This window comes from Cygnus atratus, chromosome 4 (genome assembly GCF_013377495.2).
Source record: "Cygnus atratus isolate AKBS03 ecotype Queensland, Australia chromosome 4, CAtr_DNAZoo_HiC_assembly, whole genome shotgun sequence".
Classification (NCBI taxonomy): Eukaryota; Metazoa; Chordata; class Aves; order Anseriformes; family Anatidae; genus Cygnus; species Cygnus atratus.
Genome location: NC_066365.1, coordinates 52,942,143 through 52,965,931, shown reverse-complemented (window position 1 = coordinate 52,965,931; position 23,789 = coordinate 52,942,143). Strand labels below are relative to the sequence as shown.

Genomic DNA, 23,789 nt, shown 5'->3' with positions numbered 1-23,789 from the left:
ACTCCCCAGCTGTGTGCTGGTGTAAGGGCACAGCTCAGTTATCTGGCTCTGCAGATCAGTAAATTTCCATTTTGCTTTTTAGATCCAATTTTTAATTATCGGGAGGGTAAAAAAAAAAAAAAAAAGTCTTCCACTTTGTAAAAATGCAAAACATTTTTATTCCTGTTACAAAGCCAAAAACAACACCAGATGGAAACTCATTTAAAATTCTTACATGCTTAGCTGCCTTTCTACAAGAAGGTTACTACTACCAGCCAGACAGCCCTAGGAAAAAAAAGAAAAAAAAAAATCAATGGAACATGAAAGTGATTTACATGATATCAGATGACTGGAAGCAGATGAAAACTGCTGAAATCAGTGACTGCTTTCAGAAAATGCCTTCATATTTACTTTGATAACAATGAAAAGTGATGAGAATACCACGCTGCCACAGGTAGACGGACAGGATTTGCTCTTGCAGCAGATCGCCTCGCAGCCCTTCTGAGCACCCAGCAGTTCCCACCAGAGGAGACACACATCACACGTGTTCCTAGGGGCAGAGGGAAAACCTGGCGCAGCTCTCCTCTCCTAACAATGCTGGGTCACGAGCCAGCTTGCCTTAGATCAGACCAGCCTGAGGAGTGCCACGCCACTTGCAGAGGACAAAGCAACCCAAATCCAAATCCAGCTTCCCCCTTTTTCCCCTCTGGAGCTACACAATGAGTGGTGTGAGAGAAGGGGAGGGTCTGAGAGGTACCCAGAAAAGCAGGCACTTCCAGGCTTCTTCTTTCCTGAATTTCTAGCTGCAATTTTAAGCTCCTCTGTATGTCACCAGGTCTCATTTTGCACTGGAACTACAGGACCAGCTCTGTAGGTGACTCATTCACAATTCACACAATCTTGAGTGCTTTGCAACTCTATACAAGAGCACAAAGCATCCTTTCTGGTCTCTTATCTCTGCTAATCTCAACAGCAAAGTGATATGAAAATCAGTAACAGAAAAGTTTTCTAATATTGAAAACACTGCAAATAGTGTTAATGCAGCATTTCTACAGCACTTTTATTCTGAATACGTGCAATGGCCCTTACCTGATCCACTACTACAGAAATCTGAGCAATGGCATGTCTTTTTAAGAAAGTGAGAGCTGTAAAAGTGCTATATTTACACTATTTGCAAAGCACTCTTTATTTAGATTTCTATGGTAACTGGTGAGAGGACTGCAGTTCGCATTTCGAATGTTTTCATTCCCCGTGGTCTGACACAGTAGAATCACTAAAAAAAAAAAAAAAAAAAGGAGTTGTGAAGTAGGAAGAAAAGACTTGACTTAAATAGAGCCAAGTCTTTACTGAACAATGAGATCGAGTTCTCCAACACAGTAACAGCATACTCATGTAAGTTACCCTGTTCATGTGACTTACTACAAGAACTAGAGCCAGGTATACATTACACACCAAGCAAAATGCATGAAAACTGCATTTCTGCTGTGACATCATCTTACCTATCTGCCGAAATACAGCTTGTGCAGAGGAAATAGGCACAACCTTGTTCTCCTCCTGGCTCATAAGGGATCAGGGACTGGATACGCTGTGGGGAACCAGTACCTGCTGCAGGAGTACCGCTACCATCGCGGGGAGCACTGCTTATTATTAAACACCACTAATTAATCTGGGAAGAGCTGCAACAGGGTACTGTTGCTACAAACACTGCAGCTCCAGAACAGCCTTTGGCTAGGCTGGCTCCCTTGCAGCTCCCGTCTCCTGTAAGCACCACAGGCCTGGAGGGAGCATCTCCAGCTCCCCAACCTACCTTGCACTGCTGGTGACCAGTTAACCAGTACAAGAGCCACCACAAGGGAAGAGGAAGGTGAATCAAACTCTCAGGACCATGGAATACCACTGCTCAAAGATATTCTGAAGTTACAAAGCCAGGAGAAAAAAGTTTAAGAAAAACACAACAAAACAACTGATACTTATTTCCTTAAAAACCACAAATACAGAAGTGTATTTTAAAAAACAAAACTGCACATGTTGATGGGGTTTGGTTCAGAAATTTTAAGAGAATAAACAATGAAGGAAAATCAACTTTCTTCTGGTTTTGCAGCTCTCCTGCAAAAGCTGCAGGGAATTTTAATGAAGCCACATAGTTGAGTTAACATTAATGAATAAACGGTCATACTGCTGAACTAGAGCTTTGCAGCATTCATTTTCCCATCATCTTCATATCTTATTAAAGTCTAATATACTAAGATATATATTATATATCCATTTCCAAAGAGGATGCCAGCCCCAGGTACTAACTAATCTTTAGCCTCAAATACCAGAGACTGGTTCCCAAACTATCAGAGCAATTATTTCAGTCAACTACACCTGGCCTTTATAGGATATTTCTCTCCCACTTTCCCCTCTGCAGCTACTCTCCTCGTGGCCTTTAGTCTGCTAGAGGCTGTACAAAACCCATTCCCTCTGGGAGGCCACAAGCAAGTCTGCAGCAAACCCTTCTCAGCAGGACGAGTTTTGCCCAGTACATTGAGTCAAGCTTCTGGAAATTCTGATTCCTCCTTAGGCTAAAGGCTATTTTTAACAGTGAGAGAGGAAATCCTCCCCCTTTCTGCTGCAAGTTTTATAATACATTCACAATTCCCAAGTGAAACTAAACGGGACCTTGAGAACTATTCCAGTTCAGCAAGAATACTTGACGGTTTACCTCGTAGCAAGACAGGCCAAAAGCAACCAGAGGAAAGCAAACACTGAACTCGGCACAGCGAGAACCCTACAACACCACATTCCCGTTCTCCGTGCTCAGAGGCCGGATGGCACAGAAGGCAGCCAAGGCACCCTTGCTCAGTCACACCTGAGGGCTGCTTTAGCCATGCCAGCTGAAACTATTCACCACAGGACACAAGCCTTCTACCACAAAAGCTTGATCGACACAGGATCAGCCTGGACGGGCTGAGGGGGGACAAGCGACCCCACAGCGTGCTCTCACTACCACCCCAAGGTGGCGAGGAAGACGCCTGAGGTACCTCAGGCTCAACTGTGCAAAACACCCTTGAGCGCTGAGAGGCAGCAGCTTTCAACAACTCAGGCGATTCACAGAGCCAAGAAAATCAGCAGGGAAAGAGCTGGGAAGGTATTTACTAGCAGGGCCCCATCAATGGGGACCATTTTGCCTCGTTCCTCCTGGGGCCTGCAAGCACCAGCCGTCCACTTCCTCCCGCCAATTCCAACCCCAAAATGGCACCGTCTGAGCGGGGACAAAGGCACGCTGTGTTACCTCACCGCTGTATGTCGAGAACATGAAATGGCGATACTGGGAAACAGTCCAAAAAAATAAGGGAAACAGGAATTCTGTGGAACAGAAAACACTTGCAAAGCACCAGGTTTCTGTGGGCTGTCGAGGCCAATGAATGAGCACTCAGTTTTGCTAAAACGCTTACTTCAGACTAGTAAAGAGTAACATTACACAGTAGAATAAATTTTTAAAATAAGAGCTTTTTAGATACAGCAAAACTGGGATACATTTTCTACCCGTGGCTTATATTCTTCCCTTGGTTTCATAAACCCAACTAATTTCAACATCGCAGAAGGAAAAAGTATTTCAACTTCCTGACAATCTAATGCAACTAACTAGTATAAAAAGGAAGAAATCACAGATGAACACCTTGAGACACACGTCAGCCAGCGGTATGCTCCTTGCAAACAGAACCACAGTGTGTTGGCCTCTGCACTTCTAAACCAAGTCCTCTGGCACGCTCTTCACAGCAGATCTTTGTTTACAGATTTCTATTCTTCTTAGCATGAGCTTTGCTGAAATATCTTTTGAAAAGCACACTGCAAAGCTCGCAAATATTTCCTCCCTCTGCCCTTGGCCATGTTAAATCATGCCTGAAAAAAAAAAAAAAAAAAAAATCACTAACCACAATTTAGGTGGGCACTCTTTGCTATGCTTTCTCCAAAGCAGTTACTCTGGAGCAGCCCCCTGCACTTGAAGTACTTCTCTGCCTGACTGTGTTAGTTTAAAAACACATCTCCTTTACACTCACCATACTGCATGCTAAACCCTTGAAGCAATTTTAAACTTCAGGCCACAAGCATTATTTTTTTTAATATATGTTTAGACAAGCTTATCTAGGGAGGAACAGTGATTATATCCAGCTAACTCCTTTTTGCACTTGCTGACTGATTCCCAGCCTGTCTCACTGACTTTGGCTCCAGCTTCCTCAAGAAGCATACCACAGCGGGATCATCCCTGTTCATCCTGTACTTGATGACTAGGCCCAGACTACCCCTGCTGGAGCTCAGAAAAGGCAAAAGTAGTGGAAACATGAAGACCTGAAAGAGACATCCAGAAGGTTTTTTTTATTAAAAAAAGTCCAACAATATTTTGATCCAAAATACCCTGATGGCCTCGCAGATGTTCAGCAACAGGCAGCAATATCTAGAAGTCTTCCTTACATCCTGCTTAGTTCCAGGATATCTTCTCCAACCTGCTCACCGACCTGTTAAGGACAGGTCCAAGAACATTAATTCTGTCTCTTTCTGTCCAAGTATAGCATCCTTAATCCAGCAGTAAACAGCAGCTGGGTCTCCCAGGATCACAGCAGTAGAAAGGTCACCATCACTACCACCACAACAGGATCTCCCTGCTTTTAGCTCTTCCTCTGGTCTTCAGTGTCCTTCGCTAACTGGAAGACACGAATGTCAGTGAAGTGTCTTTAGCAGTCCACCATCATATACATAAAAAGGAAAAAGTACTCCGTTTCTGTCCAGACGCTTGCAAGCCAACCTTCTGTTGCACAAAATATTGCAGTGTGACAAACGTCTGCAAGGACATAGACTTGTGAACGCAAGAGATTATGGCAAAAGGGGGGAGGAAAAAAGCCTACACAAATCTATGATGATTCCTTTCCACATTTTATAGCACAGAAAGATCTCCATAAGATGAAAGACTGCACATGCATAGCAAAAGAGTGGCCAGCTGTCATCCTGCCCATCTTGAGCAGTTACGCCAGTCTGGTACTTAGCTCTTTACGCCACGGGAGTTACTCTGAAAGAAATGCTGTCAGCTGCAAAATGCTTAGATGAGCATCAGAAGTCCTGTCATCTTCTTCCTTGGCTCTTAGTTCTTTTACAGCCACTTTGAACAAGTCCTTTAAAAACAAATCACTTCCCGCTTTTCGGTTTGCAGCACACTTTAGCTAGCTTCTTCATTTGTTTGGTTTGATTGTGCCAATGCTCCTGCTCTTTGCTCCAACAACTTCATTCCTGAACCGCTCAGAACTCCTCCTAACATGGAGTTAATGTCACTGCTAACCAATGGCTTAGAGTATATAGAAACCATTTGGACACACCAAAAATCCCTGCACAGTTCAAATTGTTCCACATCAAAAAATGTCCCCAAAGCCCCTCAGACATATCTCTAGCTTACAGCTGCAATGAAAGGAGAGCACATGGACCCACACTTAGGCTGTCCCAGATAACAAATGGCAGGTTGTTTTACATGGGAAAAAAAAAAAAAAGGTAAAGCCAATTTTAATTAACCACAGAAAACCTGGGCTAAGACCTTAAATATAAATAAATAAATAACAGTGCATGACCAGGGCTATTCACAAGGAACACCACACCGATGTTTTGGTGCATTGTTCTTCACTAGGGGTTTGGATGCAGAGGTTATATATCACCACCCACAAAGTCCCCTGATGAAAGTGGAACTGAACACCAGCAGTGGCCCCTCTGTGCTTCTGCTGGCCTTATAAAAAACACAAGCCAGCTGCAAGCAGTGTGAAAGTCCTACAGCCACATATCTGCATCACAGAAATTTAGGTTCTTCTAATGTTTGAAATATCCTTAAAGCATTAATGTTCTGCTTCTGTGAACTATTTCTGTCAGCATCCATACAGCACCATAAGCTATCTAGCGAGAAACATATGTCCATTGCTGGGATGGAAGGGGCAATTTTGAAATGCAGCAGCAGGTCCAGAATCCGCCACACAACCTGCTGCTCTGCAGGGAAACAAACTGCATTCAGACCATTCTCTGAAGCATTTCATAAGTCACATACCTTGGGTGCCCGGCTTCTTCACAGCACAAGCAGGAACAGGGAGTCTTCCTTGCTTCTCAGCACCAACCTGAACAGTCAGGCTCTGTTTTGTACTATCAGATAAGAACCAGCTTTTGGAAAGTTAGAGTCTGACAGCTAATCAAGGAAATTCACCCCGGGGAACTGAACACTCAGCTTCTCCAGAAGCCGTGAAACACGTCCAGTTGCTCCCAGCACAGAAGTCTAACTAGGCAGCAACCCGCAGTGCTAAGGCTGTAGCCTAACGCTCGCAGCTTGCCCACGAGGCATCACTGCCACAAGCGCCAGCTTACGCTGGTGTGCGCTGCTGTGAACAATGCCGTCAGAGCACCATCTAACAGAAAGAAAAGTACCCCTGCAAACTGCCAAGCAGAGACATACGTGTCAAACCCTGAAAGGGTAAGAGCGTACGTTCCTCTAGACCCGGCTTTCACCGCGCTGACCAGTGACAAGACCTAAGAGCTAGGAACGCAGTAGGGGTGTTCTCTGAGTATGGGCTACCACAAAAAATGCAAAAGGCCTCCAGAAAACCCCTACTTAGACCTAGCCAGAAACGCATACCACACAAGCACTGTTGTTCCACTAACAAAGCAGCCTTTGGGGTGGTTTTGTTTATGCACCGATTAAGCTGTTAAAAGCATTCAAAGGTACCCCACCTATACAAGAGTGCATTCCTCAGGGTGTGCAAAAACAAAAAAGCCCTCTTTCACTGAAGGTCTCTCAAACTGTAACAGAGAACAGATTGTTTCCTAACATCTTTCACATAGTCCTGCTTGTGTTTCTAAAACTCCAACACACAGTTGAGGAGACTTAGCTTCCTCCTCATCTTAATCCCTTAGATTTGACGAATGTATCAGCAGTTTTCCCCCCCACAGAAACCCAAGGTGAATTTATAAAACAGTAAGGCTTAAAGACCTTGAGGTATAGTGCCATAAAATAATACTATAGCAGAGTCTGAGCATTGTTGTTTACATACATTACAACTTTATTTGCCTTATAAAAATGAAAAGGACAGAAAGCCTGGACAAGTGACTTGTCGCAAGTGATTTTTTTTTTAAATGTATAAAGCCTTTTCTTTTAAACAGTCTTGTAAATGCAAAAAGAAGAATTAATGCAAGTTACATCAACTAAGGTACAGGATCACATTAGAAACACCAGCGATGCTGATTCTAAAGTACAGAGATGCACCCTGCCATAGCACCAGCCCAGACTGCTAAGGGTGCATGTTGCTGATATTTATTAAGCAAAGAGAAGCTGTAAGTTCCTAATTCTCATTTCAGTATACCAGCTTCATGAAATTAAACGTCCTGTACCGAGGCAAAGGAAGAAAGAGGACACAACTCTTCAGACAGCTGGCAGTCTGCACATGGTACATAGGTGGGTTATGACCAGCAGTTGTCAAAATAAGGGCACTGCAAAAAGTGATGGAGGTTTGTTAGTTTATCCCCACGCTCCCCACAAAAAAAAAAAGACATTTTGGATTGTCGGGATATGACGGGCCCTCTGGGTCCAACACCTAAAGCTCAAACTGTGTGAAAGCCCAGTGCTACTCAAGTCAGCAGCAGTTCTGTCACCCACTCAGAGCACAGATAAGGTTCTACCAGCTCAGGTGCCCTAATCTAGTCCCCCATTTACTACATCGCACTGCTCTTCAATTCTCGCATTTAAAACCTTTAAAATGATCCTTGCCAGAGCACGACCTTCAAAAACAGCAGAACCATGCTCTGGAACCATGCTCCCAGGAGAAGACGCTGGATCAGGTTCAGATAGGGCATATGCAGAACTGTAACTGTTCTTGCCTCCAGTGGGGCCAAATTCAAAGCGCTGTTTGGAAATGTTATACAGCCCTGCAATAATCTCAGCCAGGGGGTTACTGCCCTGCTCGCTCGTATCCAGATGCAGAGTCAGGAAAACAACTTGCTTGCATTGTTGTGTTTCTGTACCTTGCTGCCTGAAGTCTGCTTGCTTTACTTCCCAACAAATAAAGCCTACCTCAGAAATTACATTAGTTTACATATCTAATACTAATGACCCTCACTTTTTTTTTAACCCTTTCCTAATTCCCTCACCCCTGTTAAAGCTCAGGTTTAATTTCTTCCCTTCCCACACTTCTGCTGCATGTTGGCTGTAATTTCCCAGAAACACGACCTACCCCTAAAGTTGTAGCTGTGTGTTTGGGGAGACTCTGGAAGTTGACCTACAGCTTTTCAAGAAGAAAGTGCAGACTGGGCTTCAGATTTGAAAACTCAGAGGAAAGGTATTCCAGAGCAAGAGTCTGCTTGCAGGATTCCCCTTCGCTTTTTCTCATTTAGCATACACTATTATAACAAAAATTGCCATGATCCTCTTTTTCCAGACACCTTCGTCTGTACTGTACAGCACCAAGTGCCAAACATGCGATTTTCAAGCACTGCAAAGGAAAGAAATAACTGTACTATCCTAAATGTCCACCACTCAACTGCACAGGGAGAATCACAAACACAAGCCAAAACGATGTTCATGCAACACAACACATTTTCAATGCTTCTGAAGTAACTGGCATTGACTGTCTTAAGAAAAAATGACTTAAATTAAGAAGAAAGTGGCTACTATCTTGGAAAGCACAAAAATAATGGGTACAATCAGCACGCTAAATACAGAAACAAGAGCATATATTTGACCCACACGTACAGAACTGTTGACTAACACTCAATCACCATTTGATCTCAGCAGTGTGCTCACATGCTGCTTGATAAACTTCCCCAAAGTAACACACATGCCATTACCTGGGCTAATCTTCCAATCGTTCATCAACTCAAGTAATTTTTACAGAGAATGCCCTTTTTTGACTGCTTGCTTTTTCTTACAAACTCATTTTTTTTCTCTGTCCATATAAGCACTGAGATATTAGCGTGTTGATGTATAAGCCTTTTACACCCCTTTTATGTAAAAACAGTGACAGAAACCTGAAATTCTGGCTGTCATTTAAAAAAAGGTGATCATGCTGAAGGTGTTTTGTGGTTTTGTTTTTATTTTCATTTTTATTTTCATTTTTTGGTTGGTTAGTTTTTAGTTGTTTTCTTTCGTTGTTATTGGGTTTTTTTAAGTGTTATAATGCTTCCTTGCCTTCACATTCTGGCTAAAATCGCAAGTAGAAATGACACAAGAAAGGGTGTTTTTTTAACACCATTAATTTTAAGCCAGAACAGAAGCAGGAAGCACAGGAAGTTTCACAGGAAAGCTAGTCAGTTTAATTTTATTGTTGGAAGCTACCCCAAAATTTCTTTTAACATTTGAATAGAGAACAGATAAGAACCTTTAAAAAATGAGGTTCATACCCACCAAAACCAGAGCTACGTGTCAAGTGATGCTTTTATCAAGCCAAACTCCCACCACCGTAACACCAAGTTCACCACATATATATGGATTCTGATGTGATGTTTTATTTAATAAAACCATAAAGCCTTGGTTCCTCAGGATAGGGAGCACACATTTTGAGATAAAAATGCCATTGTGGGTCAATAAAAAATAACACTGAACTATCTCCTCTCCTCAGCACTCATGAAACCTTTTGACTACAGCACAGAGAAATACTCGGAAAGCTGTATTTCAAAGCATATGCTTTTCAGTCAGCTAACTAAAGATACTGAAGTCATAACAAGCAATTTTGGACCAGGGGATGGGAACCAGCACCGTGCTGGATACCTGAGCGCTCCCACTTTGCAGCTCTGAGTGTCCGCCAGCATCTGCCAGGTGCCCAGCTGTGCAGCCACACCTGACTGCCCATCAGACCCATGCTCCAGAAATTTCAGCTAATATAAGTTTTCACACCATGGAATTAACCACACGCTTTCATCGTTACTGATTAGTGTTAATTCTAAATAGAGGCTTTTTAGAAGTTAATAGTATATAAGCACACGTGTATAAGAGATGGGCTAAAAATGAAAGGAAATAGAGTTCTCACGTCTGAGTCACCAGAGCTGATGTATTCCTTGGCATAAAGCTAAGTAAAGAAGGAAAAGGAAGAAGAAAGGCTTGAAGATGAGGTTGGAACACACCCAAGCTTTCCATGTTTCTAAAGCAATTGACATTTACTGGCCAAAGACGAAAATTAAGTTAATCTCAGTTAAAACATTTTTTTTAATTATTATTTTTCATAGTTCTTAAATAACTAGTCATTAAGCCAAGACTCTGGACTACTTGCCTGAATTGCCCCTTGTTCTTTGAACTACTGCATTACACATACAATTACCAATACAGACATATTTTACGAAACGAATTAAAAGCACAAATGAACCCATACTGGACTGGCTCTGGGAATACCACCAAGACCTGCAAAGCGAGCCCAAATTTTTCTGGTCACTACATTAAATGACCCTGGCCAACCACAACACACACCGATTTTTAAGAGCAGCTTTGACATTCGGTATTTCCTGAAGCGTTTTGAACAAGGTGTGCTTTGTGTTGCCTACCCGGTCAAGAAAGGATGGAAACAGGGATTACCACATGCGCTTTCCCAGGTGATGGATGGGTAGAGGGATGCGCATATACTAAACCCTGGTTAGGAAATCACCAGCAACAACGAGAAAATAAGGGCTCAATGTGAATGGTAGCAAAGGTTAGCAGCAGCCTGCCTCCCATACCCTTGTGTTTTGAAGTATTTCATAGTTCAATGAACTGAAAGCAAGGATGGAGGAGTGCGAGCTTAAGGGTAGTAACATCAGCAGCTGACATGCTGATGTAAGGCAATATCTGACAGGACTGTCGTTTCTCAGAGAGAATTAAGTGATATGGATGGACAAGGAATAACACCAGTGAAATTCAGTATTGACAAATGCAAATTAATACACACCAAATGCAAACTTCTACATTCGTTATAAAACCTCATATGATTTTTAAATAAACCATTAACTCTAGAAAGGAACTTGGAATGGCTCAGCGAAAATGTATGCTCAAGATACAGCTATGGTTTAAAAGAACAAAAAAATTGAACCACAAATTCCATAGCCTTGCATGAACAGACTTCAGATAATGAATGATGTTATTCTAACTATTGTCTTCCAGAAGACAATAGTGCAGGCTCTTCTAGAATACCGTGCTGTGCTAGCCACCCCAAAAGATGCTGCTAAACCCACCATGGTTTCAGAAACAGACAACGTGTCTGGCTCTGGGAATGGAAAAACAAATAAGGACCAAACATATAGTGCCAAGATCCAGAACGAAGACTATACAGTCAACCTTAAAATGCAAGCTTTTAGAGAGGAAATAGTCTGTGACCTAGCGTTTGTTCACTGCGCAGCCCACCAGAGCCTCTGACACTCATAGAAGGAGGGAAGACACCCCACACAAACAGCACCCAAGAGCTGCTCAGAGAAACTGGTAATTTTGCTTTGAGTGCTGTCTGATCTCAGACTCACCTCTTACATAGCTCTAGAATATGGACTTAGATGATGCTTTAGCGCATCTCCTATCTGGAGATCTGACAGCCACAGAGCTCTCCTCCTCCTTTTGTTGCTCTACAGATAAAGGACACAACAGGACACTCTACATAAATTGCTCAAAGCTTAAACTGTTCTGAGAATTGGGTACTAAGCATCGGAGAATGTACAATTTCCTTAATGATTATCTCCGGAGTGCATGTGTTGCTAAAGACATCTCAACCCTTTCACCTCAGGAAGTATATATTTAGTCATGTGTGGGCAAAGATCTATTTTCTCAGAGAACTTAATGTCCTGGCTTGAAGTTTAGATAAATCAATACCCCATAGATTAAAGCACCTCACTGCCCTCTGAGAGGAAACCAGAAGAATTTATTCCCCACTGAAGAAAAATGAAGGCTTTATGCATTTCATAAGCTAGGGAAACACGATCAGCTCTGAACACAGAGAAAGTAATTAAGTTCTCTTTGGAGGCCAAGAATTTAGCCATCGAGATTTGTTATGTTTCTGAAGCGAGCCTCGTGTCTTCAGGTTTCACCAGGCAGACCGGTACAGCCATCGAGCCTCCAGCCTCCACTCCTCCAGGCTGGGAACCCTGCAATTTTCCGGCTGCAGTCACTGCTGAGACACACGGCGCCGTCTGGAATTTGGGCCTACACAAGTCTCCTTCTAGGAAACCGTGACACTAACCGACTAAAGCAAGGCTTAGTGGCAACTTCTTCAAAACAGTGCTTTTCTACCCAAAGGAATCACTACAGAGACAGGACAGAAGGAAAACCGTACTTATATAGCATTTAACAATCATGATAGGAAGGCCCAAGTATCTGCCTTTCTGTCCCAGGAGAGTAACCAGCATTGCTGTCCAAGTCCCTGTTTTTCCAGGCTGTTAGCTCTCCAGTGGGTAACCTCTTCCAGATCATTCAAATCCCATCTTCTTCACAGGATCTCCTTTTAAAAATCCCCTTGACCTGAGACATCAGCTCAGGAAAAGTAACCCATTGGAGTCTGCGTGGGCCTACTCATTTTCTTGCATTACTAAAGACTCAGTCATCACCTCAGTGCCAACTGTGAGATGACGACCAGGTTTTCTCACTCTCCTGATACCAATTCCATGGAGCTTAAGTCCTTAAATATGACGAAAGCCACTCCATATTTTGGAAAAAAACCTCAGTGGCTACCTTCCAATAATCCACCACGCTGTGTTAAGACAATCCCTAGTGGGGGATGGAATATCAACAAGTAAATAATTCAACACCAATTATTTCAGTATAGATGCTACAGAAGTGCAATGCCATCAACAAGACTTAAGTACATAAAATAGCTTGTCATTTCCTTCCTTCTTTCCTGCACAACGGTGAATTACCAACCCTCAACAGGTCTGCCTGGCTGGAAGACACAAGTGCCATCAGCGAAGGAGACGCATCTGAAAATCCTCCACTGCTTCCTCTAGAAGCTCATCAGCTCCAGTCACAGAAAGCACATGCCACCTCTTGCTGCTCCCCGCTACGTTCACCTCTGGGCAGTGTTAGATTTTAAGGCCAGGTTGGAGGTGTCCCTGCCCATGGCAGGGGGGTTGCAATTTCACGATCTTTAAGGTCCCTTCCGACCCAAACCATTCAATGACTCTAAAGGAGAACATTTCAACATGCCTCAAATCCCAGCCATTGCAAGGACCTGAGACACTGGCAGATCCCACTCCATTGCAGTGCCTCATTAGTCCTGTCCAGAAACAAACACAGTTTGCTCTTTCCACTACAACAGGGTGACAGCCGCCTTTACACAGCTGTCTCGGGCAGAAGTTAGGGGCCAACGCTCCCATTCAGACACCAGCCATGCTGGGGAGGCAGGGCTCCATCGGAAATTGCTAACAGCAGAGATCCCTTAGGTATACATGTGTGTACTAACCCAGTTCCAAAGTTAAAAACAGAGGACTTTTTTCCCAGTTTTGCCTGTATGCTTTACTCAATCAAAACAAAAATAAAATCTAGTTGGAGATTCGTTTATTATTCTCACTGCTATCATAATTGGGTAGCCTAACTCCTCAGCAGATTAATTATTCCAGCGATCCAATTGCACTGCAATACAAATAAAGATATCTGCATAAAGTAGGCTGCAAAGTACTAAAAATTAAGACCTAATTAATTATACATTTGTGCAGCATTGCCCTCTATTAGAGTTTAGAAGACTGAAGGCAACATGCTATTATACATCATGTGCTATTATTCACATAAGTGTCTAAATTACAGAGTTTGGGAGATAGTAGTTACAAGCTTATTAAAAAGCCATTTAATTCACCATATAATACACAGACTCTGCTAGAGATTGAAATAGGAAACATAAAAGAAGCATCTGAATAGCAAGTCTCAATCAGAAATTATTTCTGCTGCCATCATGACAGATTTTCCCTCCAGAATTTGGTTTCCCTTCTCACACAGAGAGAGACAGCAGGCGCTGGAGAAGCGTTTCTGGAGTCTGATTCATGCACTTCACATTTACCTTCTTAAAAAAAAAAAAAAGCATGCTGAGTACAAACTGTGAGGGGAGTTCACAACTCCTCAGACAGCTGATATAAACCAGATAAGGACAAAGGTAAAGGACCTGAAGAAATCACATTTAGTCTGAACGTGTAGACCAGAAACTACTGGGGAAGGAGGTGGAAAAATATCTACACTGGAGATGGCAGCGATACAGGTCAGGCTATTTTAGAAGCAGAGAACATCTCTGGATGTGCAAGTAGTTAAATGTGGGGATAAAAATCAATTACATATGTGTAATCTATGCTACAGATGCCTTTGGCACAGCTTGCTCGCACACAAATGAAGGTGCTGAGTAGCTGTCAATCATACGGCCCTTAATAAATCCCTGCCGATGCGTCAAGCCCAGCTATTGCCTTTTGTATTTCTTTCCTATCCTTTTCACCTTGTGACCAACTGATTACAAGCTCCACTAGCACTGGAATTTGTTCAGCTTGATTGCACACTGGGCAGGAGGGGAGCTCTGGGGACGGGTTTCAGCTGAGTGGCCAGCCCTGGGCCAGGTGGCAGCACCCTGCCGGTCCCACCTCAAGCAGAGAGCAGGGCTGGGGACCGATGCAGGAGCCTGACAGGCTGCCCAGACCTGTGCATGCCTCCCCTGGCCCTGCACGGACCAGTCACTTCTAAATAAAACCGTTCCCATCCTGTGAATGCAAACTCCCGAAAGGCAAATTCAAGGTTTTATCCACTCAGCATTTCTGAAGCCCTTTAATGTCAGAAATAGCTTTCTGAACACTCCCTTCCTTTTCCCTCAAAGGACTTCACACAGCATCAGGAAGAGTGAAGAAAACTTCCTCTCAGAATTTGAAGTATTTTTAAATGTAAATACGTAATCAAAACAGGCTCAAAATATTTAAAAGAGTTCCTTAACTGTGGTTTGTTTCATGTGAAGGGATTTATGTGCCTTTATCTTAGAAACCGCAGCTGTTAAGTTAAAACAGTATCTAACATTCCATTTTTCATCTCATCATTATTCCTTCAGCAGCCATTCAGACTAATCACAGCGTATCTTCTAACAGTTGATAAGACTTCCAGAAGTACAAATTTATACAACTTATATTTGAGTTAAGAAGGCTACTACCATCTTCATGTCCAAGACAGATTAAACTGCAGCTGTCCCACCACTGCACAACACAAAAGTGACCTAAGGAACACCTTTCCCAAACTGTTCATCACTCAGTATACGTGCCTTCAGTTAGCAGCCCCAAGCAGAAAGGAGCCCTGCTCCACAATCTGCTTTTACAGCAAGTGTGCCACACACTGATTTTGTAACTGCAAAAAGTGGCACTGAGTTCACCACTATCTGTAACTAATGTATACATATTTGTATTTTTGTGTACATATTTGTATTTATCATATACATATTTATAAAATATAAAAATATAAAATATAAATATGTCTCATGAGTCTGCTATTATACTAAATTACTTTCTAGCGTCACCTTCTTCTGCACTTTCTAGGTGCTGTGCAACTATCCCTGCCAAGTTTGGCCAAAAAAGTGAAAATAGGTAACAGGAATTGCATCACCTTCATCACGTTCTACTCTGCTCTAACGACATACACGTTGTTGTTCGTTTCACTTCTCCACAAATTCTTTCTGCTTGTTCTCAGTGATGTGCGCTTAAAGCTCTTGAAAAGCAGCAGCATGAATATAAAATTACATTTAGCCTGAATGCGGTCTTTGAAGGTTTCCAAGCCTGCCTTTTTTTGCATTCAACTACTAACTCTTGGAAGAGCTAACAGCAGCACCTTTCTTGTATCCTTGCAGATGAGATGGCCACGACTGCTGCTGTTACCCAAACCTTCGCCTCAAAACCTCACCCTAGTTTCTGTGCAGAGGAAAAAAAGAAAAAAAAAAAAGAAACACCACAACCACCCCCCCCCCCCCCAAAAAAAAAAAAAGTCTGGAGAAAAAAGGCTAAAAATTCCCTTCCAAATTGTTTGCCCTTGTTTTGACCTGTCTTACTGTAAATTAATTTAAAACTATGAGTGCAGTTGTCAAGGCATGATAAAACCACCAGAACTGAACTTTTCCATTAAGGAGAGGAAAGAGGCTGGAACCAAGTATCTGAATATCAATGCTTTTAAAGAACTGAACAGGAAACTTATGAAATGCAGTCCTTAGCCACAAACGTTTTGTTCTCATTTAAGCATACCGATGCATCCCAGCTTTGACCAAACTTTTAACAGCACATATTTTAGGGAATCAGGCAAGTCTCAAAAGCACCTAACTTACATTTTCAAGAAAATCTTCTCATTTCAACTTGGAGAGCCCCAGCTCAGCACAGTGCCAGCAGCAGTCCTCCAGAGCAGCGCAGCTGCTTGAGTTGCAAACAAGCTGGTGGGCTTTGCCCTCCTCTCTGACCAAAGCGATCACTGAAGGGGAAAAAGAAAAAAAAAACATGATTAAACATTTAGTGATTAAACACTTGATTAAACACAAAATGATTAAACACTTAAGCAACTTCAAGCAGGGCCTCGACAGCTCTTTCTGTTGGTGACTCCAGGTCACTTATAAAGCCTTTTCTTGTCTTAAAGAGAAAGATTCTGTGCAATAAAAGGGATGAACTGCAAGTAACCAGCCAGATGAATTTCACTCGTGCCAACTCCTGGATGTCAGACCACGTCCATGGATATATCCACCAACATGCAAGTTATCATCTACACGACCAGCCACTGCCTTTCAGCTGCCATTCATAACGCCAATGCTGGCACCCATGGCGCTCACACCTTCCATCTGAAAGCCAAAACTGAAGCCAGATTAACAGATAAAAGCTACCACACAGGTAACTGTGGAAGGGGGATGTGCACAGCACCACAAAAAGCACCCTCAGCAGCAGCGAAGCAGGAGCTGAGAGAGGAATTCACCCCTCCAAGGTTTTGAAGGGATGGAGGTGGAGAAATCTCCCCGGAGGCTATGGAAAATGATGCCGTGGGACGCCTACGTCTCCATCCCGCTGTGACTCAGGAAGAAAAGACAGATGCGTATCGCGCTTACTACCGACTGCACGGCATTACTCAAGCCGCCTCCCAAAACGCATCAGCGCAGTTACCAGATATTTAATACATGCAGGAATCCTTGCATAAGCCAGACATTAGAGCACGTCTTAAATTCCCCAGCACCACCAACATCCGCAGGCCCTCTCGTGATGAAACACAATTACGCAGTTACGTGGGGAACTGGAGACAGGCACCTGCGCGGCACAAATCTGCAATACCCGCATTGTTCTGATACCTCGTAAGGTGCTACACGGTTGCCTTCACAACATAAATCTTCTCATTGGTCTTTAAATACTATTTTTCAACATAACGTTAAAAGTGTTCCACGATAAAGTGTTTTCCTAAATATAAAATTTGCCCCGAACAATGCTAAGAACACAAGTTAGGCAGTTTGATACAACCAGATGATTTAAGAAAGAAAATCAAAGGGCATTTAATAACAAGGTTGAATTACTTGTTTTTACAAAAACATTAAAAAAAAATCAGAACATCAGCCACACTGAACTCTCCTATGCATTTCACCTTGGAGGGAAAAAAAAAAAAAAACAACTGTGCAGCTGGAAAGCCTTTATTAATCTTTTTCTATACTTGTGCTCACGCAGGGACACGAGCAACTCTGCGAAAGGTTACCCATGGCAAGGGAGATGTTCCGTCGTGATCACAGTCAAAAGGTATGTCTGCACAGAAAAGCCTCCAATACTCTGCAGGTTTAAGTTTTCCTTGGCAGGGAGCACAATCTGCAGGGGGAGACGGAGGAGAGATGTTTATGGCCCAACCCACCCGGAAAGACTGAACGGGAGCCAAATGGCACGCGTGCCGGTGCCGCCTCTGCTCTGCGCCACTGCTCCCCTGCCTCTGCCCGCGTTTAATCGTGCACAGAGCCATCAGTAACCTTCCACGGCTGTGCTGCTGCTTTCCATGCAAAGCCACGCGGTTTCTGAACGCTGCTCTGCACCAAATGCTGCAGTCGGTAAGCAGACGCCGGACACTTGAGTCCAAATACAGCCGTCCTCCTCCACAAAGCACTAGAGCCTGTTTCGGAAAAAACCTAAGAGTCAATAAATCTTTGGCTTCCGGTAATTTTGCCTCGTGTTCTGCAGTTTCTTTATGGCAAGAAGACACACTGCTTGTCAGAGCTACAGAGAAAATGTTTTCAACCAAAGAGTATCCTGACCTCAATCCTTCACCAGCCTAATTCAGCCCCCAGACAAACAGTTTGACTTAGGTCTCGGATACGCATCAATTTTAAAGAAGTACCAGCTGAGCCCTTAGACCGAAAAGCACACATCTGAAAAACAGTATCCTCAAACTACAAAGGTCACCCTGTCTGCCAGGAAAGGCCGTCCAAAAGGCGCTCCAACCCGGCTGGTGCTCAGGCTCTGTCAGCCCACAGCCAAACCAAGAGCCAGATGCTGCCTCTAGCTCGTGATCTTGGGGATCCAATGACCCAACCTCAAGGCGCAAGGGGTAAAAAAGGGCGTAAATTCACCCGAACAAAGCGACGTGCCTTTGAAACATGACCCAGACCTCACTCACCTCAGAGGGAAGTACTTCAGCCCACCTATCCCATTAGCATCAGTGGGACAAGACGCTGGCCAAAAAATGCATCTTCAAGGCATTAAACCACAAAAGCAAAGCAATGTCCAGTTCTTCTGCTAAGTAAAATGAACAAAGTCGTTTTCTGGCAGGTAAAAACATCTTCCCAGACCATCAAAATCCCCGCAGTAACTGAATAGCAGCATCCCAAACCATTCAGACCCATAGGCCTGAGGATATTGGAAACAACATCTCTTACAGAATTAAGCATGCACGGTATTTAAGTCCTGATTTTAAGGGCCCCAAATTTAGCACTCCTCCTCCCAGCCAGTCCTATCTTACCCCAGACTCCAGCGGGTTACTTAAATAACATACTAAGCATCATTAACAGGGGTGGTAAACGCTTTAGTTTACAGAAGAAAAGCGTATTTCCTATACTGCTCTTTGACTCTACTAAAGCACAGCGCCTACCACCTGAATAAAAGGTTCACCAGTGGCTCTCTGGATAAAATCTCAAATTGCTGCCAGGAAGATTTTCAATGCAGCAGAGGATTTAGGGAAGCCATCCCTCCTCCTTGCCCTAACATCCTCCCTGTCTAACCCACAGAGCTGCCTTCACTTACTGTGCAGTTCTGCAAGGAGTGAGCACAGACACTATTTGGATCATTGCTCCCTGTCTCTGTGGGATGGAGATGGAAGAGGCAGCTCCCAACTTCGCTACCACAGGAAGAGGGCTGGTGATAGCAGGAAACTCAAACTGACCTCCAAACACTGCTTGTCCTTCCCCGGTGCTATGTTTAAAGATAAAATCACTTACACAGAAGTAGGGCTGTGCTGACATTTAAAAATCAAGGAAGGAAGATGGCGTGTGTTATTTTTATTTATTACGACAGACAACTATAAAGCACAAACTAAGCCTGAAACCCAGTAGGGCTTCAGGTTACACACAACCTGAATTCAGTTCACAGTCAAATATACCATTTAATTAATAGAAATGTATGAGGTAACCACCTGTATTTAATGTCCTGTTACTATAATCACGTAAGCAGTCAAGTCCTTCCTCAAGTCTTTGCATTGCAGCAAGCAGGGAAAAACCAGAACTCTACCAACGCCTCGTGAATCCACCTCACGGCAAGGTATGAGAGGCCACATAGAAAGCTGCATCCTCATCCTGGGAAAATATGTAGCCGCAGGCAGTCCAAAGACCAAATCTTTGGATTACAGAAACCTTATATAGAGACCTTTGGATTATAGAGACCTTATATAGAGACCTTTATATATATAGATCCATAGAGAGAGACCTTGTATGTAGACCTTTGGGTTATAGAGACTTATGGAGACCTTAATCTTTGGATTATAGACCTTATAGAGGTCCTTCCCTTTCCCAGGCTGAGTAAACCAGCCCAAGTTACCTGAGTGCTGCTTCCAAAGACAATTAGCAAAGTCTAGCTTCAACCAGCTTTCCAGAGCCCCGAGCAAAACAGAGTACTGTGCTACTTTGTGAAGAGAAAGCGTGATAAACAAAGGCAAACTGAGGCAGAGCTGGAAAGGAAACTGGGAAAGACCTGAGGAAACATGAGACGAGAAAGCCCAGAGCATCTCCCCGTGAAAAGCTGGGTACTACTTGGGCCACAGCCAACAAACGTGTTCAGTACGAGGAGCTGCCTTTACACGGAATCTCAAATCATCCTTCTCACTATCAACATGATTCACTCCTTCCTAGACAAGACCTCAGCAGCACACTACATAACGGCTCGATACCTCGACATGCCTACAAACATCTCGCTGAATACCGGCAAGATTAACACGTCTTCTGCGCGTTCCTAACTTCTGGTTGCCAAAGCTCTTGTGAAGATATCCCAGCACGAGTCCTCCTCCAGCCTAGGGGGCTCCTTTGCTCTTCAGCCTCTTATTCCCCCTTTAACCAGGCCTTTCATCACCTTAACGCCTCTCTCCCGCGGTTTAGCGTTTTCCTCTTCATGCCATAACAAATGTTTTCTTATAGACCAGATAAACTTCACACATTTAACCCAACTCACAATTCAAGGTGGAAGGAAAAAAAAGTCATTTACTCTGGCACAGCCTATCTGTGGATAAACTTATGTTGCAATTTTTCCCATTTCCCTTCATGTTTTTAGTTATTCTTTCCTCCAATATTTGTTTTAAAACTTTACGTATTACAAGACTGTTTCTTCTGTAAACACACAACACCTCATTTCAAACACACCAAGGCTGCTACCATTTAAGAAAATAAATAACTTGTGCACAGGTTCATGTTCTATTAGAACCAAAACCAAGAAATAACAAAGAATAAAAAAAATAATAATCCTTCAGGGTGGAAGTTTAAAAACTGCTTCAAAGCTAAAAAAAGCAAAACGCTGAAAACCCACACAATTCTCTACAAACAGGGCTGATGTACGAGTGGAAAATAAACAACTTGCTTAAGTCACAGAAACCTTTTCTAGAGCAGGGAAGTGATGCCCTGCCGCGAGGCTCTGGAAGAGGAGTTGAGATGCCCCGTGCCGGAGAAGGGGCACGTGAGGCATCCTCCTCCCAGCTCCACCGCTGGCACGCCACGCTCTTCCTCAGCACTTCCACACGCCTGTCCCAGGGTGACCCAAGCACGTGTTTGTGCAAAGCGGTCACCGGCATGAAATTAAGCCAAAAGGTTTAAGCCAGTTTTGATACCCAAGAGCATGAGAACACATCCGGCATAGCCAAGTTCTCAGGTTTACATGCCAAGCTTATTGGGAGCAGCAACTATAGACTTCCAGCTATTCCACCTAAAAGCTCATCTTATTAGCAGCAACTCAAAAAAGAAACAAAACAAACAAACAAACGAAACAGGGACTATGCTGAAAACACCTGCTGGGGTGCCCAGGCAATGTGTTAACTTCCCTTCCAAGCCAGCCAGAAGTGCTGCACACAGCCAGAGGACATCACACACAATGCAAACACCAAGAGTTCCTTAGCAATCATACGATCCCAAAGCTGGTGGCTGGTCACAGCCAAATGAAACAGAAGAGCAACTAGTGATTTACACAAAAACAGGATGCAGGCTAAAGGTAAGATTAGTTTAATCGAGACAAAAAGACAGAAGGACCTAAGTGATAACACTTACCAGCAAATATCCAGCCTAACAGATCCCTTTTGCTAAAAGCAACCTTGAAGGAACTTGTGTGCTACCATCGCTCCTGGGTCCTAGTTTTATCCTACATCTCTTTGCTTTGTATTTAAAGCATGTAATTAAAAGACGTTAACCCCATGCTGACAGTGCGAATACTTTGCTCTCTATCCTGTAAGAAAAAAAGGTGTTTTCAACACAAATTGTTATACCGTGAAATAGCACACAGAGGCCTTAAGACCGCACCTGCTCAGAGGCAAGAAAGCAAGTAGCCTGATCTTGGTTGTTACAGAGAGCTTTCTACAGCGACAGTTCCATTTCTGAAGCCATCTCTAGTGTTGCTTAAGATAACAGCGTAGAATTAGACCACCCAGTAGCGGCTTGGGGTTGTGTCACAATTCCTGGTCCCCCCATCGCAGGGGATCGGAACCATACTGTTACTTCACGGCAATGGTTTGTCTCCATCAGCCTCCTGCAGCCGCTCAGTGACCCCAATCTGCCCCAGCTGCATTACTCCCGCCTTGCAGAACGGAGAGGTTCTCCATCACTGAAATTCCTTCAAAGGAACTGTTTTGCTTCAAGTTTAAGCGTTTTGTTGAGCTTAAGATACTGTGGTGCTTTCAAGTTATGGCTAACAAATAGGAAAACATCCATTTCAAAAGCACAGGTAATTTTACTACCAATCTCCATACGGCAAGCAGACACTTTCACTATCAGATTACAGAAAGCTTCTCTGTAAGAGCCAAGTTTTAACACGTGTACTGCTCTGCTTTAAAAAAAGGTTCTTTCGTGAGAAGCTTTTGAGAAAGGCAGAACCGCTGCTCGTCCCTGAGCCTGCCACATCCAAACAACATCTTGTTGGAAAATGCCTGGGTTTGTTTTCATTTTTACCATCCAGCTGTGGCCGTTCTGCTAGCTTTATACTGAATCTCTCAAGGCCTTTTAAAACTTCCTGTTGTGCTGTGAAAGCAGTTGAGTTATCTAGCACTTTTGAATTAAAAGTGAGATATAAAAGTTACAGACACCACACTACATTAGGAATTGCCAAGAAAATGCAAAGGAGCATAGCTCGAAACTCCCAGACCCAAACTTAGTTTCTGTGAAACAAATCAGCTTTATTCTCAAATGTAGATAATTTTAGAATCTTTCCGAACAAATCTAGGCCTTAAAACAAGTAAGGAGAGGGGAAAAAATAAAATAAGCCTAGAAAACATTTTTAGGTGTGTTTACGTTATACTTGGTACAGAGCATTCCTCCCCACTGCTCCATGGCGGGGTGCTATTTCAAGGTTAGTGCCTAATTCTGCGCAAGCGATTTAGGCTTATTTTGCTCCTGGGTTTTGCAGCCGATTTCATCATCTACCTCCTCTGTGTAATTAAAATTCTTCTTAATCTATTTATATGCTAGCTGCTGCCTCCACCTGAGCTCACTGGCACTAGCCTTTCCTGAGCCATTGTTTGGGAGCATTGATACCTTCGATTTAGATTCACAGGGTATGTGCATCACTATCCTTAGGTATCCTTAACCTCTGCCAGTTTTTGAAATCTAAGCAAATCCAGCTTAAGCCTTGCTCTTGCGAGATCTAGAATTTCCACACCTCCTCCTGCACGGAGGCTTCACATCCTGCCATAGCAACACATTGCATTCACCTACGCCAAAACCATTTTCTCGCAATCTCGATTCCAAGAGCGACCCCAAAACTGGGAAAGCCCAGTTCCCTGCTTGAGGAAGCCCTGTAACACTTCCACTCAGCAGCAGGGAGAGCCCAGGAGGTGCTAACATCCACCTGCCAAGCAAAAACTCCACAGGAGAGCCAGGTGCTGCGGGACCAGAGAGGGACACCACCACCAGGCGTGGGGCACAACCGCAGCCCCTATTTCCCTGCCGGCCAGCAGGGCACACCAAATGAAAAGCGTGTGACTTTCAGCCTCGATGGCCAAGGGGCAGGCAAGCAAGCCTGAACACAACGGCTTTAGCATCTTCATCCCTCCACAGGAGCTCTCCCGGCAGGGCACACAGAACACAATTATCAAATATAAAGAAAAGGATCCTTCAGTGGGCAACTTGGCTTCATAAGGTCATCCTTGAGAGTTTTTAATCAGGAATACTAATAATACTAGT

General features: G+C 43.5%; 1 protein-coding gene across 21 annotated transcripts in view; it reads right to left on the bottom strand.

Annotated features, from left to right (window-relative positions):
- APBB2 (amyloid beta precursor protein binding family B member 2) overlaps nucleotides 1-23,789 on the bottom strand; it is a 170,916-nt gene that overhangs the window by 136,717 nt on the left and 10,410 nt on the right. For 17 of the 21 annotated variants that reach the window (XM_035555365.2, XM_035555219.2, XM_035555247.2 and 14 more), the window contains one exon: nucleotides 16,245-16,384. The exons of 2 other annotated variants lie outside the window; for them this stretch is intronic. The gene's annotated coding sequence lies outside the window, so the exon portion shown is untranslated. Of the gene's footprint in view, nucleotides 1-214; nucleotides 265-16,244; nucleotides 16,385-17,638; nucleotides 17,656-23,789 lie in introns of those variants that run through there. 2 more of the 21 variants (XM_050710198.1, XM_050710199.1) reach the window with 2 other exon arrangements.